Source organism: Chelonia mydas, chromosome 4, assembly GCF_015237465.2.
Source record: "Chelonia mydas isolate rCheMyd1 chromosome 4, rCheMyd1.pri.v2, whole genome shotgun sequence".
Classification (NCBI taxonomy): domain Eukaryota; kingdom Metazoa; phylum Chordata; order Testudines; family Cheloniidae; genus Chelonia; species Chelonia mydas.
Window position 1 is genome coordinate 102,117,022 of NC_057852.1, and position 19,298 is coordinate 102,136,319.

The 19,298-nt window shown below is 41.0% G+C and overlaps 1 long non-coding RNA gene across 1 annotated transcript in view; it reads left to right on the forward strand.

Annotated features, from left to right (window-relative positions):
* LOC122465368 overlaps nt 1-18,898 on the forward strand; it is a 34,942-nt gene extending 16,044 nt beyond the window's left edge. The window contains exons 3-4 of the long non-coding RNA XR_006290161.1: nt 3,717-3,799; nt 18,821-18,898. This is a non-coding gene — a long non-coding RNA (uncharacterized LOC122465368). The remainder of the gene's footprint in view (nt 1-3,716; nt 3,800-18,820) is intronic.
* The last annotated feature ends 400 nt before the right edge of the window (nt 18,899-19,298 follow it).

A 19,298-nucleotide genomic window follows, 5' to 3' on the forward strand; every position in this document is an offset into this window, starting at 1 on the left:
AAATCAGCATAGCTCATAGAAGTGAATGGAACTTCACCAGTTCATACCAACCGAGGATCTGTCCTATGCTATGGATTAAAACTGGTCAATTGCACTTCAGAAAGGTAAACTGATTGATTGAAACAATTCAAAATAGAATTATAAAACATTTAGATAACCATGACTGACAGGGATTAACCTTGTCACGAACAAGGCTTATACAGAAAAAATCATGTCTCCATAATCTATTATAATTATTTGATCATATCAACTAACATATAAAAGGAGACTGATTCAATTTATTGCCATGTCAGGTCACTGAGAAATAATGTAGCTGGATTTTTTAAAAAGGCTGTATAATTTTGTGACAATTTATAAGATGCAATTCCAATTCTTCAACATGTAAACTGTTTACTTCAAAGAGCAAAAGGGATGTTTTCTCACATACAGAATTACACAGGCTTTACTTTCAAGTATAGTTTCCACCTGGAGGTAGGATACAAGACTTGGAACCCTTTTTTTCCAAAAAGTCTGAGCTCTCATTTGGACACCAAAATAAGTGACTGACTTTTCAAAAGAGCTCAGCACATTGGGTCACAATGGAAACTGAGCTCTTGAAAATCTGGCCCCAGATGATCTGAAGGGCTGAACCACATGGCAAATCCTATGTAAATAAATGCTGATAGTTGATTAATGTAGATAGACATACATTCATTCTGTTTCTATTTTGCAGCTTTACAGCCATGCAAACTAGATAACATTGAAAATTCCATCCAAAGGCTTAAATTTAAGCTTAATGTCATGTTAAACCACGGGAAACGTACACTCTCTCTCATGTTGTAAACTACCATGACAAATAAAATTGAAATCATGGAGTGTTATATATCATAATGTAAGTGTGACAACTCAGAATATGACAGCTAAGTTATGATGCCTAGTTATTCACACATCACTTAGTTTCTTGAATGACTGCCTCTGCAGTTTTACTACAGCCAAAAGTATACACAGGAGTGCACAAAGAGAGCTAAAATGGCAAGCATTATATTTATACTGTTGAATGGTAGTGAAAATTTCAGTCCTGTAAATTCCAGAAACTATTTTATCAAAATAAATACAAATATTACTCTTTACTCTGATATACTGCTATTTCCTTCAAGAGTAGATGTTCTTATTCTTAAAAACACTGCAACCATACGTTTTTATAGTATTGACAATACTGTGAATCCTGTGCCAGAGTACAGGGAGAATATAAAAAAAAAATCATTGTGCAGTTTCAGTGGACCAGAGTAAATAGAACTCAAGGAGTACAGAGTAGGTAGTGGGTGTGTGGAAAGAATAAATGGTGAACTGGTATATGGGCAACAATCAGCATGAAGGGAATCTATTCTGTGTCCTCCTGTGGTGCTCTTGTAGTGAAGCCAGACTGGACACCATGCTGTTACTGGCTGTTGACACTACTCCTACACTCTTGCTCCACTAAAGGCATCACAGAGCATGAAGCAGGAAGTAATGCTGCCTTAGTTGGCATAAACTAAGTTTCATAAACAGTCTTGAAGTTTGGAGTGAAGTTTTGAGGCGGGAATATATGGACTAGTGCAGCTCCTCCTCGCTACCTTTGGCCTAACCACTTTCCTCCTGGAACCAAGGAGAAACATACTCTTCAGAAAAGGAGAAAGGAGGTCTCAATGAGCCACTTTATCTTTTTCATCCTCTTGGGCGGGGGAGGGGGCTGCAATAGTTCTTTCATTAGATTCGCTCTCTAACACTGGTTAAAATCATGGACTATTTAAGTTAATGGGAGTTTTGTCATTGACTTAATGCAGGCAGAATTTCATACACCATGCAGCTAGAAGGAGAATGCAAATGGTCTACAATTCTGCCCAGAGACCCTATTTAAACTAGTATTTTTCTCCTATTAGCCACTGCTGCTGGTGGCATGTCTTTTCATTTTAGGAAGGAGGGCCGTGTAAACTAATATATTAGAATTCATTTACACAAGAGAGAAAAAATCATGTTCTTTTTAAAGGCCAGTTTTATCCATTTTCATAATTCATCTCTCTGAACAGAGAACCCATTTTCATCTTCTCACTGGAGTTCCTCCCCTGAAGCATTTCAGTGAGAGTGAAACTACATGTGTAAGAAAAGAAATAGAAAAGAAAAAAAATGTAATACAAACTATCCTTAAGGATTCCAGCACAAAAGAGGGGAGCTTGGAGAGAAATGGGTCGCAAGACTATCTCCCCCACAACCAACCAAAACCCAGGTTTTATAAATTCAAGAGACTCAGCACAAAAGGGTAGATTAGAAAATAAGAGGGAAGATTTTGTTCTTAGTTATTCCAGTGCAGCCCTATTCATTTTCAATGAACTTTCACAACTGGAACTGGAAGCTCCCCCTATGCTCCGTGGAAGGTGCTTCTAAAATTGCCTTTCACATGCGAATGTGGAGAGTGGCATTAGGAGGTGTCCATGGGATAGGATTAATGGATTAATGAAAACCTAAGTATCTATGACTGCTATCCCTGCCCATAAACTGGAGTAGTAGCTATGTGGTGGCTGTGCTACAGCCTATGTCTTGATCTAAGGTTTGGGAATAAATGCTTTCTTCCCAATATGATACTTCACATCACCTAATAAATCCCATTGAAATTAGAGGACTACTCATCTACCTAATATTAAGGACATATTGAACCACTATGATGGATCAGGGCCAGAGTGCTCAGCATATTGTATAATTGAGCCCTAGATGGGAATAAACCACATTTTATAAGGGGGAAAATTCTTTTTGGGAAAACAACATCGAGTTTTATAAACCTTGTGAAAACCTCTACCTATTCAGCTGCCCCTACATTATGTGAAAATATGGGTAAAATGAGTTATTTTTCCCCCCCTGCCATAATATTAACCATAGTTTTTGGTGTATAAATTGACCAGGGAGGGCTGAGATAATCTCCCAGGATCCTTCTGTAATTTTGATTAGCATGCTTCAAAGATGGCCCTCTAACAATTTTCTCTTCTCCTCACCCTCTTTGGTGTATTACTGTTGTTAATCAAAATAATGACATTTGCACTGGGTAGGGAGAGTCCACACGAATGATTAGAGCTTTAAAAAGTGTCTTATGGTGAGATATCTGAGGAGTTCAATCTGCTTAGCTTACTGAAAGGAAGATCAAGAGGTGACTTGATCACTGTGTAAAAGTACCTTCACAAGGAGAAAGTAGCAGGTATTAAAGGGCTCTGTAACTTAGTGGAGGAAGGCATAACAAGAACCAATGACTGGAAGTTAACACCGGACCTATTCAAATTAGAAACCAGGCATACATTTTTAACAGTGAGGAGGACTAACCATTCAAACAAAGGTAAGTGGTGGATTCTCCATCTCTTGATATTTTCAAATATAATTGGATATCTTTCTGAAATATATGCTTTAATCAGACATAAGTTATCACCTTCTGTACACAGATAACTGACTGAATTTTTTTGGCCTGGGTTACACAGTAGGTCAAACTAGAACAGTCTTAAAAAATCTATGAATCTATGAAAATGGCTACAAGGATAACATTTATTTACCGAACAGGTTGTTTGTAAAATATACAAAACTAGAAAAAAGAACTGAAACAACCTTCAAAAAGTAAAAATAGTAAGATCAATCGCTATAGGAACCAACACTATTACATCATATTTAGATCTGCTGATGTCACGGATCTTTGAGCATTACTGAGTTTTGTTTTTTTCCAGACATTGTTAAAGTTCTGTGAAAAGTGATCACCAGAATAGGATTTGGCTTAAGGAGAGGACAAGAAACAGCAAAGGCAAGTTTGGTAAGTTCTTGTCAAACAGTATGTTTTTCATATTGCTCAGATTTCATGTCAATTGACATGGTTGTGCATTGAAGCTGACTTATGAAAAGGCAACTTGTTCTGCTTCCCATATACAAGTAGAATGCTCAGAGCTGAGTCAAGCTATTGAGAGAAAAAAAATACAAAATAAAATTGTGAAATAGAGCATTGGATTGGGGAAGAAAATAAAGTATGTGTGTTACCTCTGAACTATAGCAAAATGGTGAAACTGTCATCGCCAATATCCTCTAGAGATAACCTTTAATCATGGCTCAGGATCACCTGAACTTTGAAAATGTCAGGAAACAAGTACTATAGCCTTTTCAGAACAGAATCCAGATGACTGTAGCTATATTTTGGACAGTTTTCAGGAAGCCATGACCGCGTTTCCCGGCAAAATGCTTTTAAAATGTAGAACTGGATTTTTCTTTAAGCATAGATATGCAACTGAAATTCTATCCATGCAGAATTGTTAAAACTTTACTAGATTTATGAAATTGGAGGGGAAAAAATACATAACCTGCAGTGTAAGCATTCTCAGAAAGGTTTAGAAAGTTAATATTTTAATATTGTGCACTATTATATTATGACCGTAATGATGACAAATTTCTGAGCGATACAGTAGATTCTCTATATTTGTGGAGCAGATCATTTTGTGATTTGAAGACATTTTTCAAAAGAGCATTTAAAGTATGATTATGTTATCATGCAGAGACATACATTCTATTCTTCTCCTGCAAAAGTATGTCACGGAATACAAATACAATATGAAATGCATTTTCGATAGCATTTTGTTTTGTTTGATTGAACTGCTATCTGGAAACACAAGCAAATGAAACCCTTAAGATTGTTTTTGTTGTATACAAATTCATGCCTTTTTGTAATGGGAATGTGAACACAGTGTATTGTTGCTACATCAACATTGCATAGCAGCGTTCACTTAGAAAAAACAGATATTTTTAAACGAGACAGTGGCAACACTGAAATCTTGCACTGTACTTTTTATTCGTGAATCAATAAAAAGTTAACTTATTTTAAAACTTGTGTCTGGGAGGGAAAAAAAGACACTCCCTGCTTTAAAAACATATATAACATTTTAAGCTGCGGGGTGGAAAAGCAATATCTATGAAATATTTTAAATGTGAAGATATGGTTGGTGGTTGGAAAAGCATTTTCTAACAAAACATATTTAATATTAAAGTCAGACAGTGACAATGATTGAATCTGAACACCAAAGTGTTTACAAATTATCTGGAAAAATACTCTCACCGAATTTAAAATCTATTTCTAGAACTTAGATGGCTCTAATGCTTAGGCTCTGTGTGTCTGCCTAAGGAAAGGATAATGAATTGCACACAACTAATAAACCTTCATGTTGTGTAGCATAATATCTTCTCTGATATTAGTCTATCGTACATTGGTTTTCAATAGCTATGCATTAAGGGACATTATTTACAACACTGCTTGTCATATGACCAGCAGCCTGCATATGGACAAGTAAGTTTTATATGCTTCTCTTTCCATGCCAACACAGACTTGCCCCATCACTGGACCCCCGGTTGCTAACCCTCAAGGCAACTAGGACGTGCACCTGTGTGCATAAGAAAAACAATCCTGTGCCTACAGATCCACACCACTGCCTCCATGCCTGGTCTTCCAACATCTGGAATGGAATCACAGGCACATTAATGTTGACTCATGACCTGAGGTTGCACACGCATATTGCATGCTTCTGAATGCCAGTGCCCACTTGTCAGAATTGCCTGTGCCCCCGTATCCAGCTGTACCGCTGCTATTATGGCAGAACCAAGCTCACAGCCTTTCCGGAAAATAACTAATGCTCCCCAGCCTTCTTGATCAGTTATTGACCATCACAAGTTTAATATCCCTGCTTGCCCTTGCCAGTGTACATCACAGAATTCCAAGCCTCCCACCCCGCCCTCTCCCCGACAGTGCCCATGCATAATTCAGGCATTAGCTCGCTAATCCCAAAAGCACCAACATTGTTTTTAAGAATGCTGTTCTAAGCAAGGCCGCTTAGATCCCTGAGAATGTTAACTGTGATGTGCCTCCAAGACTGCTGCATGGGGCCACTGGAATACAACCACCCTGCCAGCAACCTTTGAGTTAAGACTGCTGTGTGGATATGAATAGCCCTTTAGCTTCAGCCTGCTCCGTGTGAAAGGGAAGCTGCCCCTTTTAAACCCTGCATTCCTAGGGGATGAGTCAGTGACCATGCTGACCCTTTTGCAGCAGTTTTCATCTCTCCCCTCCCCCCCAGCCATAAAGAACTGTTCCCTTCATTCAGCTAGCCAGCCAAATATTCCCCCCAGACCACCCAGAAAAGGTGCAGGGTGGTCAATCTCCCGAAGGCATGGAGGCTTGATGGTTCAACTGGTTCATTTTACAGAGGTTTGCACAAATTTACATGACCAGATAGGCAGATTATCAGCACTGACATCAGGCCCGTTCTATCTATTAATTAATGTTTGTAGATGTAAACCACTTTATAAACGCTAATTATTATTATTATTTTCTACATTATCCTTTTGGCAATGAGGCTCTTTTTCAGCTGTACACAGTTGGTCAATTTGAAACCTAAATGACTTGCCTGAAACCTTGAGAACAGCAAGTCCTAAATGCATTTTAAAAATAATCTTTCCTCCACTGTATTATCACTTTATAAAATCTAACATGCTGTGCTTTCATAGAATGAGTTCTAAAGATGCTACTGAATACTATGCTGTACCTTATTGATCCCATGCACATCCTTATTTTACCTTAAATTAAAGCATTGCTATTACAAAGATACAGTACATGGTATATTGTATATGAAAATAAATGTTATAAAAATAACAAAGAAGTAAAGAGGCAAAGGATAAGAAAAATCTAAAGTATGTTTCAATAGACCGTTTGTCTGAGGTAACCTTTAGGACAAATTCTTCTCTTAGAAACAACAGCACCACTACCAATGGAGTTGATGAGAGTTGAATCAAATTCTTCTTCAAAAGTGATGGAAGCATTTGGGCCTATCATCTTTAAATGGTTATATTAAGTAGGATGACAGTTCATAAATTCATAGTTTCATAGGTTTTAAGGCCAAAAGGGACCATTATGATCTTCTAGTCTGACCTCTTGCATAACAGAGAACAAAGACTATCACTAAGTGATTTCTGTATCAAGCCTATAGCCTCTGGCTGAGCTAGAGCATATCTTTTAGAAACTCATTCAGTCTTGATTTAAAGACTTCAAGTGATGGAGAGTACACAGAATCCCTCGGTAAGTTGTCCTAATGGTTACTTATCCTCACTGTTAAAAATGTGAGCCTTTTTTTTTCTAGTCCGAATTTGTCTAGCTTCAGTTTCTAATATTGGATCTTGTTTTGTTTGTGCTCTACATTAATGAGTCCTCTATTATCAGAAATATTTCTCACATGTAAGTACTTCTAAGCTGTGATCAAGTCACATCTGAACTTTCTCTCTGAAGAGAATGAGGATCTTCCAACTGAGTAATCTGTTAGGTATCAATATATTTAAAAATTAATTACAATACCTATATAAAATCATTTTTTTAGCTAAACAGGTTTACTACCTTTACAAACACTCTCTGTTCAGAATAAGACTAAACTGTTTTGAACAATATTGACCACTGTTTTACTAAATGAAAATATTAGCTATTAAAAAAAACCAGATAGGTAGACATGATAATACTCCAATCTGAATAATTCTGTATTTGAAAAGCTCCACTGAAAAACTGAAATAGGTAGAAATGTAAGCTGAGACTGAAGATGTCTCGTGTGTTTGACATACTGATCATGTCATCTTAAATGGTGACAGGTGGGATCTCTGCTGTAGAAAGTATATCTTATTTATCATGTACATAACCCTGTCTGATAAGTCACCAGCCCTTTTAAATATCTAGTGAAAAGAAAATTGTAAAAAAAAACCAACCCAGCTTGTTGGTTATCTATTGTATTATCGTAAAACCCCAGAAACCAAGTCATGGGTTAGGACTCCATTGTGCAAAGCACTATACAGTTGAAATGGTTCTCTTTCATTGCAAAGATTGTTGAACAAAATAATCGATGCTAGTATAAAATGAGCTAAAGATTATCAAAGATTGATAATCATGTTCATCTCCCACTGCTGTAAATTTCTGTAATGTTTCAACAAAAACAATTTGTAAATAAAATATAGAATAAACTCTTTTGGAGCTGATTCTCATTTATACCAAGGGCTCTTTACATTACTCCTAGCAGTAAAATTTCAAGGTGAGCATAAATGTGACTCCTATACACTGCCAGTGGGGCTTAGTGTAATGAACAACATCATGGTCCTGCATTTTGACGTTTGTATTTTTTTCCTCTTATCTGCATCCTTCTTTCTCTGATTTTTTTTCCAATAGCAGACCAACAAATCATTTCCAAATATCCATATATCTACACTTGTCAGTTATAAAATACTACAAAGTGCTGCTTCATTTATATGCTGTAAAATAAAAATATAATATCATTGGGTTTCTAGTGATAAAAACGGCAAAGAGTCCTGTGGCATCTTATAGACTAATAGACGTATTGGAGCATAAGCTTTCGTGGGTGAATACCCACTTCGTCAGATGCATGTAGTGGAAATTTCCAGAGGCAGGTATAAATATGCAAGCAAGATCAGGCTAGAAATAACGAGGGAGGATAAGGCCCTCTTCTAGCAGTTGAGGTGTGAACACCAAGGGAGGAGAAGAACTGCTTTTGTAGTTGGCTAGCCATTCACAGTCTTTGTTTAATCCTGAGCTGATGGTGTCAAATTTGCAAATGAACTGAAGCTCAGCAGTTTCTCGTTGAAGACTGGTCCTGAAGTTTTTTTGCTGCAGGATGGCTACCTTTAAATCTGCTATTGTGTGTCCAGGGAGGTTGAAGTGATCTCCTACAGGTTTTTGTATATTACCATTCCTAATATCTGATTTGTGTCCATTTATCCTTTTACGTAGGGCCTGTCCAGTTTGGCCGAGGTACATAGCAGAGGGGCATTGCTGGCACATGATGGCATAGATTTCATTGGTGAATGTGCAGGTGAATCAACCAGTGATGGTGTGGCTGATCTGGTTAGGTCCTGTGATGGTGTCACTGGTGTAGATATGTGGGCAGAGTTGGCATTGAGGTTTGTTGCATGGATTGGTTCCTGAGTTAGAGTTACTATGGTGCAGTGTGTCATTGCTGGTGAGAATATGCTTCAGGTTGGCAGGTTGTCTGTGAGTGAGGACTAGCCTGCCTCCCAAGGCCTGTGAAAGTGAGGGATCGTTGTCCAGGATGGGTTGTAGATCACGGATGATGTGTTGGGGAGGTTTTAGCTGAGGACTGTATGTGATGGCCAGTGGAGTTCTGTTGGTTTCTTTCTTGGGCTTGTCTTGCACTCACGAAAACTTATGCTCCAATACGTCTGTTAGTCTATAAGGTGCCACAGGACTCTTTGCCACTTTTACAGATCCAGACTAACATGGCTACCACTTTGATACTAGTGATAAAAAGAAATCTGTGGCCTCTGTCCTTCACATACTTCTTGCTAGTGTATTGGTGTCAAGGTTCCTCCCCCACTCTGAACTCTAGGGTACAGATGTGGGGACCTGCATGAAAAACTCCTAAGCTTACTTTTACCAGCTTAGGTTAAAACTTCCCCAAGGTACAAATTAATTTTATCCTTTGTCCTTGGAATATCCACTGCCACCACCAAACTCTAACTGGGTTTACTGGGAAACGTAGTTTGGACACGTCTTTCCCCCCAAAATCCTCCCAACCCTTGCACCCCACTTCCTGGGAAAAGTTTGGTAAAAATCCTCATCAATTTGCATAGGTGACCACAGACCCAAACCCTTGGATCTGAGAACAATGAAAAAGCATTCAGTTTTCTTACAACAAGACTTTTAAAAGAAATAGAAGTAAATAGAAATAAAGGAATCACCCCTGTAAAATCAGGATGGTAGATACCTTACAGGGTAATTAGATTCAAAACATAGAGAATCCCTCTAGGCAAAACCTTAAGTTACAAAAAGACACACAGACAGAAATAATCATTCTATTCAGCACAATTCTTTTCTCAGCCATTTAAAGAAATCATAAGCTAACACATACCTAGCTAGATTACTTACTAAAAGTTCTAGGACTCCATTCCTGTTCTATCCCCGGCAAAAGCAGCATATCGACAGACACAGACCCTTTGTTTCTCTCCCTCCTCCCAGCTTTTGAAAGTATCTTGTCTCCTCATTGGTCATTTTGGTCAGGTGCCAGCAAGGTTACCTTTAGCTTCTTAACCCTTTACAGGTGAGAGGATTTTTCCTCTGGCCAGGAGGGATTTTAAATGGGTTTACCCTTCCCTTTATATTTATGACACGCCCCCCAAATCTCAGCTAGGGTGAAACACTGGCTGGGATTTCTTCCTGGAGCTCTAGGAAAAACAGAGTTAATAAGACACATGCATCTCTAAATATACTACCAAGTACATAAAGACAAACAATATTTTCCACATCTCAAGGACAATTTTAACCAGTTGATTCTGGGAAACTTTCACGGGAGAGTGCATCAGCCACTTTGTTAGAAGCTCCTGAGATGTGTTGGATGTCAAAATCAAAATCTTGGAGAGCTAAACTCCACCGAAGAAGTTTTTTGTTATTTTCTTTGACGGTGTGAAGCCACTGTAGCGCAGCATGGTCGGTTTGCAGGTGGAAACGCCATCCCCAAACATATGGGCGTAGCTTTTCCAGAGCGTAGACAATGGCGTAACATTCTTTTTCACTGACTGACCAGTTGCTTTCCCTCTCAGACAGTTTTTTGCTGAGAAACACTACAGGGTGGAATTCTTGATCAGGTCCTTTCTGCATTAAAACTGCTCCCACATCACGCTCGGACGCATCTGTGGTTACTAGGAATGGTTTGTCAAAGTCTGGGGCCCTTAGTACAGGGTCAAACATGAGTGTCGCTTTAAGCTTGTTAAAGGCCTTCTGACGCTTTTCTGTCCACTGAACGGCATTTGGCTGTTTCTTTTTGGTTAGGTCTGTCAGTGGGGCGGCGATTTGGCTGTATTGCGGTACAAATCGTCTGTAATAACCGGCCAAGCCTAAGAAGGATTGAACCTGTTTCTTTGACTTTGGGACAGGCCACTTTTGGATAGCATCCACTTTGGCCTGTAGGGGGCTGATAGTTCCTTGACCCACCTGGTGTCCAGTAAGTCACTCTGTTTAGGCCTATTTGACACTTCTTAGCCTTAACAGTTAGCTCTGCCTCCCTTATGTGCTCAAGGACTTTTTGTAGATGTTCCAGGTGGTCTGCCCAGGAATCCAAAAATATGGCCACATCGTCAAGGTAGGCGACTGCATATTCTCCTAATCCCTCTAGGAGACCATCTACAAGTCTTTGGAAGGTGGTGGGTGCATTTCACAGCCCGAAAGGGAGTACATTAAATTCATACAGCCCAAGATGTGTGGTAAAGGCTGACCTTTCCTTGGCAGATTCATCTAGCGGTACCTGCCAGTACCCCTTGGTTAAGTCCAAGGTAGAGATGAACTGGGCCTGTCCCAGTTTCTCTAATAGTTCATCTGTGCGTGGCATTGGATAGTCGTCTGGCCGAGTTACAGCATTTAGCTTACGGTAGTCCACGCAAAAAAGTATCTCCCCATCTGGTTTGGGAACTAGAACCACTGGAGATGCCCATGCACTTCCAGAGGGGCGGATTACACCCATCTGTAACATATCCTGGATCTCCCGTTCTATAGCAGTTTTAGCTTGAGGAGACACCTGGTAAGGTTGGACTTTAATTGGGCGAGCATTACCTGTGTCAATGGAGTGGTATGCCCGTTCAGTCAGTCCTGGGGTGGCTGAGAACGTTGGCGCGTAGCTAGTGCACAGCTCCTTGATCTGGTGTCACTGCATACGCCCAAGGGTCATGGAGAGGTTCACCTCTTCCACACCACCAGCATTTTTCCCTTCGTAGTAGACACCTGCAGGCTACTCAGCATCCTCTCCTCCCTGGGCTGTAAACTGACAAACCTTTAATTCTCTGGAATAAAAGGGCTTTAGAGAATTAATATGGTACACCTCAGGCTTTCGGTTGGAGGTGGGGAATGCTATGAGATAATTAACAGCTCCCAGGCGCTCCTGGACCGTGAATGGCCCTTCCCACAATGCTTCCATTTTATGGGCCTGGAGCGCCTTTAAGACCATGACCTGGTCCCCTACTTTGAAGGAACGCTCTGGCATGTTTATCATACCAGGCTTTTTGCTCTTTTTGAGCATCCTGAAAGTTTTCTTTAGCAAGGGCTAAAGAGGTTCGGAGGGTGTTTTGTAGGTTGGTTATAAAGTCCAGAATGTTAGTTCCTGGAGAAGGTGTAAATCCCTCCCATTGCTGCTTCACCAACTGTAATGGCCCCTTAACCTCACGGCCATATACAAGTTCAAATGGTGAAAACCCTAAACTGGGGTGTGGTACAGCTCTGTAGGCAAAGAGCAACTGCTACAACACTAGGTCCCAATCATTGGAGTGCTCATTTACAAATTTACGTATCATGGCCCCCAAAGTTCCATTAAACTTCTCCACCATGCCATTTGTTTGATGGTGGTAAGGAGTGGCAACCAAGTGATTTACCCCATGAGCTTCCAAAGGTTTTACATAGTTCCTGCCAGGAAATTAGTCCCTGCATCTGTGAGGATGTCGGAGGGCCAACCTACCCTGGCAAAAATGTCTGCTAGTGCCTGGCACACACTTTTAGCCCTGGTGTTGCTTAGAGCTACTGCTTCCGGCCATCGGGTGGCAAAATCCACGAAAGTCAGTATGTACTGCTTTCCTCTGGGTGTCTTTTTCGGAAAAGGACCCAGAATATCCACAGCTACTCGCTGAAATGGAACTTCAATGATGGGGAGTGGCTGGAGAGGGGCTTTGACCTGGTCTTGGGGTCTTTGGCATACTTCACAAGACTGGACATAGATAGAAACATCCTTGCCCATTCCCTCCCAGGGGATGACCCCCCCAAACGGTCTTTGGTCCTGTTCACCCCAGCATGGCCACTAGGGTGATCGTGGGCTAAGCTCAAGAGCTTGGCCCGGTATTTAGTTGGAACTACCAACTGTCTCTGAGGATGCCAGTCTTCCTGGTGTCCACCAGAAAGAGTTTCCTTGTATAAAAGACCTCTTTCTACAACAAACCTGGATCAATTAGAAGAGCTGAGAGGCGGTGGGTTGCTCCATGCCGCCGTCCAAGCTCTCTGGAGGCTTTCATCTGCTTCCTTTTCGGTCTGGAACTGTTCCCTTGATGCTGGAGACATCAGTTCCTCATTGGATTGTGGACCTATGCTTGGCCCCTCTGGAAGCGATGTAGGGGATGGGGCTGTTTCCGCTGACTGTGAACCGCTCTCCGCTGGGACACTCTGTTGGGGTTCAGGCTCTGGCTGAGCCTCTTGTGTAGGGTTATGGGCTGCTGCCGGTTCAGGTTCTGTGGGGCCCTCTGGTGTTGAGGTTGCAAGTACTGGATTCAGTGCTGGCAAATGGTCTGGTGCTGGTTGTTCCGCTGGTTCCGGTTCTGGGACTGGTTCCATCTGGGTCTCTGGGACTGGATCCACTACTGCTGTTGCAGAGATTGGCCTGGGGTCCGGGTCCATCACCTCTGACTGGGTCCTGATAGAAGTTTCTGGAACAGAGCTAGGTCTCACGGCTTGTTTAGCCTGGCTACGGGTGACCATTCCCACCCTCTTGGCCCGCTTCACATGATTGGCCAAGTCTTCCCCCAACAGCATGGGGATGGGATAATCATCATAGACTGCAAAAGTCCACGTTCCTGACCAGCCCTTGTACTGGACAGGCAACTTGGCTATAGGCAAATTGAAAGAGTTGGACTTGAAGGGTTGAATCGTCACTTGGATCTCTGGGTTGATTAAATTGGGGTCCACTAAGGAAGCATGGATAGCTGACACTTGTGCTGCGGTGTCCCTCCAAGCGGTGACCTTCTTCCCGCCCACACTCACAGTTTCCCTCTGCTCCAAGGGTATCTGGGAGGTATCTGGGCCTGTGGACCTCTGGTGTGATTCCGGTGCAATGAACTGTAATCTGTTGCGGTTCTTGGGGCAGTTGGCCTTCACATGCCCCAGCTCGTTACATTTAAAACATCGTCCAGCTGACGGGTCACTGGGGTGAGGTGGGTTGCTGGAGAACGGGGTGGTGGGACGATAAGGGGTCTGGAGGGTTCTTTGGGAGGTAGGTGGGGCCTTGGGCAGCCCCCGGTAATAGGGTGTGGTCTGGGGTTGTCCCTTCTGGTCTCTGCTCCAACTGCGACCAGTTTTCTTCTTCTCTGCCACCTCCACCCATCTGGCTCCACCCATCTCCTGCCTCGATTACAGTTTTGGGCTTCCCATCTAGGATGTATCTTTCTATTTCCTCAGGAATCCCCTCTAAGAATTGTTCCATTTGCATTAGGAAGGGCAAATTTACTGGAGATTCAACACTTGCTCCTGATATCCAGGCATCCCAATGTTTCACAATGTGGTAGGCATGTCGAGTAAATGACATGTCTGGTTTCCACCTTAGGGCTCTGAACCTCCGACGAGACTGCTTGGGTGTTATCCCCATTCTGACTCTCGCCTTGGATTTAAACAGTTCCTACTTGTTCATGTGTTCTTTAGGCATTTCAGCTGCCACCTCAGCTAAGGGTCCACTGAGCTGCGGCCTCAGCTCTACCATGTATTGGTCAGTAGATATGTTGTACCCAAGGCAGGTCCTTTCGAAGTTTTCTAGGAAGGCCTCAGTATCATCTCCTGCCTTGTAGGTGGGGAATTTTCTGGGATGGGGAGTGGTACCTGGAGAAGGATTGCTAGGGTTTGTTGGTATATTCTGCTGAGCCTTTACCTTCTCCATTTCCAGTACATGCTTCCTCTCTTTTCCCCTCTCCTCCTCCTTCAGCCGCATGAGTTCTATCTGTCTTTCATGTTCCCTTTGTTTTTCCACAGCCTGAAATCTGGCTAATTCCAGCTTTTGTTGAGTCGTGGATTTTGTCATCCTAACCTCTCTGTTTTTAACTAACTTTACACCCGAGGTTTAGAAATAAACAAACAAAACTTGGCTGTAAAATTTTTCTGTGCTGGAATAGAATACCTATTCTCTGATAGTGATTGTCAGCCTACATTAAAAAACAATTCCCTTGTCTCTGCTCTGGCCCCAAATCAAAGCAAAAAACCTCCAACTACTTGGAAACCTGCTTACCAACAGCCCAAAGGAAAAAAGAAATTCCTTTTCAAACTTGTGCTCCTTGTAAAAAAATCAAAATCCTAAAAAAAAAAACCAAAAAACCCTGCCACTTTTGTCTCCAGGCAAATGGGTAGAACACCCCCCCCCCCCCCCATTTACTTTTAGGGAAAAAAAACTTCTGGTTTACCAAGACTGTGAATTTCCCTGCAGGAGGTTAAATATCCTGCCTCCAGGCAAAGAAAACCTGCAATTCACAAAGATAATTTCCTTTTGTCTCTCCTCTGGCCCCAAAGCAGAGAAAAAACAAGCTGCTTTCAGTTTCAGCTGCTTTCTGGACCTCCTTTCCAGCAGCCCCAAAGGAAAAAAAAAATTCCTTTTTAAAATCTGTATTTCTGGTTCAAAAAATCTCAAAATGATCTCAAAATGATTTCAGGTTAATCCCACCACTCTGCCACCATGTCAAGGTTCCTCCCCCACTCTGAACTCTAGGGTACAGATGTGGGGACCTGCATGAACACCTCCTAAGCTTACTTTTACCAGCTTAGGTTAAAACTTCCCCAAGGTACAAATTAATTTTATGCTTTGTCCTTGGAATATCCACTGCCACCACCAAACTCTAACTGGGTTTACTGGGAAACGTAGTTTGGACACGTCTTTCCCCCCAAAATCCTCCCAACCCTTGTACCCCACTTCCTGGGAAAGGTTTCGTAAAAATCCTCACCAATTTGCATAGGTGACCACAGACCCAAACCCTTGGATCTGAGAACAATGAAAAAGCATTCAGTTTTCTTACAAGAAGACTTTTAATAGAAATAGAAGTAAAGGAATCACCCCTGTAAAATCAGGATGGTAGATACCTTACAGGGTAATTAGATTCAAAACATAGAGAATCCCTCTAGGCAAAACCTTAAGTTACAAAAAGACACACAGACAGAAATAGTCATTCTATTCAGCATAGTTCTTTTCTCAGCCATTTAAAGAAATCATAATCTAACGCATACCTAGCTAGATTACTTACTAAAAGTTCTAAGACTCCATTCCTGGTCTATCCCCGGCAAAAGCAGCATATCGACAGACACAGACCCTTTGTTTCTCTCCCTCCTCCCAGCTTTTGAAAGTATCTTGTCTCCTCATTGGTCATTTTGGTCAGGTGCCAGCAAGGTTACCTTTAGCTTCTTAACCCTTTACAGGTGAGAGGATTTTTCCTCTGGCCAGGAGGGATTTTAAATGGGTTTACCCTTCCCTTTATATTTATGACAATTGATAACTGCTGTAAGAAGTCCCATTGCCTATAGAGGACTTACTCTTACCTATTACTTAATCACATGCCTGAAAGTTTCGGAATGAGATATATTCTATGACATGCCTTTGGTGTATATTCCATTAAACCCATTAGATATTTGAAATTAACAAAAAGTAAAACCAAATGTCACAGTCAGAGTACTTCAATGTAATCTAGTTTTACAGATTCAGCACATTTCCCAGAAGGTAGATTTTTCCATTAATCTTTTAATCAACTATTTGCTACATTTTTTCAGCTATTAGCTGTCGTGGCTCCTGTCACTATTACAATAACAATTTCATGCGATGAAATCAGTCTTTCCTCCACTAAGTGTGCACTGTGGTATCTGATTCTCCTTTCAATAAAGGATCTTAAATTGCAACTGCAACACCACAATTCAGTGAAATTGGAGCATTAACTTGGGAACTGTGACATGACAGGAGTTTTCTTGTTTGTTTTTTTTTTTTTTTTTTTTTTTTTTTTTTACAAATGAGAAATACAAATGTTAAATGTAGCTCAGTTTCTGTGAGCTGTGAGAGATGGAGAAAATCAGTCTGCAGAGAGGTGACTCGTGGTGTACGGGGAGACTTTGGCAAACCAGTAAAGTGCCTGAAACCACTATGGCTTATTGCTAAAAGCAGCCAAGTCAGCAGGCTGTAAATTAGCCAAGTCAGCAGGCTTAGCTTAACCAAGGCAGGAGAGGAAGGGGGGTTTTGGGTGCCACAGAGTGGGCAGCTTGACCCCCGCGTCCTTCCTGATAAGAATCGTGTTGAAGTTGCTGATACATGCATCTTAAAAGAGCAGGATGTGCCCCAGGAATGTCTATTGGGGCCTCAAGGTTGCAAACACTGGAAAAAACCCACACCTGGTTAATCGATAATCAGAAGGAACCTCTCACTTGACCATTGAAACTGCTTACTTAACAAGTTTGCTTTAAGGGACATGTCATTCTATTACTAATATATAAATAAGGGGAAAAAGTTTGAAGCAGGGGGACTCTTCAGAACTGGACTCTCCCTCTGGATTCATTTTGTGTTCCCCACTAGCAGATGGGCTGCCATTGTGCCACTTGAGAGCCACACTCAGCTTCGGTAATTATCGAGGGTTGGCGGTGTATTACTAACCTATTGTGGACGTGTGTAAGTGCTTGAGACTAAGTTTAGCTTTAAGTAAAAGCACTTCTGTGTTGTCCTGTTTGTGCCAGCCATCTATCGGTTGGACAGCCGTGTCTCCCCTGATTTATTTCCTGACACCACCTCACACAGAGTAAAAGTTACCAAGAGCTTTGGGTTGAAAGAACCCCGGGTAACAGTGGCTCATGACTATGTTTCATTGACTCAAACAGACATAAGTGTTCCAGTTATATCTCAACAGTAGCTTTTTTGTGGCTATGGGTTTCTATTTATTTCAACTGATGAAGTGACCATCCAAAGCGCTAGGACCTGCAGATGTTTGGAAAGGACAGAGTTTTTACACTTTTAAAGGTGACATACAAATCTTTTTTTTTTTTTTTTTGTATGGACTTAGTCTTATTGTGCTTCTCTGTGTCATATAAAAGAAGCCTGGGAGGTATTGTTTTGTTTTAGACTCTCTCTTCTCTTTGTGACAAGCCTGCTTTTGCTAGAGGTTTCAGAGATGCTTAATGTGAGTCCCCACCTAATTCAGCAAAGCATTTGCCCATGTGCTTTAAGCAGGCCCTTAAGGCTCAATGGAGTCAAAGGAACTTAAGCACTTCACTGATTATGAATGCTGAAGCAGGATCTCACACTTTATCTATCTAGCATGGCCCTGGATCTATCCCATGGTGGTTGTTGTTTTTTTTTAAATACAGTGTATTTTGTTTTGTGGGGAAGGATGGTAAATTGAAAGTATATGTACATAGTGAAAGATAGGCTGTTGAGAGATTAGCAAATAATTACAAGATAAAGGAGAAGTTCTAAAAAGTAAAATGATAGAAAGTCTAAGAACATTGGGGCCTCAAGGGATCCAATGACAAAACTTGGCCCTACAATTTTATAAAAGATCTATGGAAATGTTTCAAAATGCTATAACCCTTCAAACTGATAACTATGAACATTCTGAAGTTACAGGCTCTGTTCTAGTTTTATATATTACTTAGTCAAGAGAATGAGGAACAATCTGTGTTCAATTCCTTATTATACAGAGTCAGATAAAATTGTCTTAATTTTTTAGGTAAAGACTTGTGCTGAAAATCAGTGGTTCACACCCATTTTATATCCATGTTTAAAACAAGGAATAATAAAAAAGCAAAAAAAAAAAAAATTAAGGAGATAATTAAGGAGATAATAGCATCTATATTTTCAAATCCTCTCCAAAGTGTGTTTAGTAGCAGCAGCCAAAAAAATAATTTATACTATCTAGGCTGATGGAGAGTGAAATTGTTCCCTTTACAGATTGCAATGATAAAAACTCCTTAGGGCTCTATTCCTTGTTATAAATGTTATGTGTGCCTATCTTTATTTTATCTTAATGATCTGTGTTTCAGGATGGTCTAACAGTCTTCAGAGATACTCAAAAGAACATGACCACGTACTGGCTCCTTGATGAAGTTTGGCTGACCATGTACTACTTGGTTGCTCAATTAAAATATGGGCAGTGAGAATTACTTTACTCTAGCCACATAAAAGAACTGTGCAAATTTTAAATGAGAAGTACATAGTGTGTGTTCTTCAACAAAGCAGGAGACTCATTCAAGGCTAGTCCATAGAAGTTTTCTGTTTTCATAACCTATGTTTGATAGGGCAGGGGTATCCAAACGTTTCTTTTTAATGTGCACGACTTTGTAATATAAAGATGGCTGGCTGGACCTTCTGACTTCTCATCAGGGCCACTTTTAGGGGTGGGCAAACAGGAAGTCTCCCTGGGCACAAACTTCCAGGGGGCACTATCAAGCTATGTGTTGCCCTTCTCGGCTTTTGGGTTTTTTTCGTCTTCCGGATTGGCTGGCTATTTCAGTCTTGGTG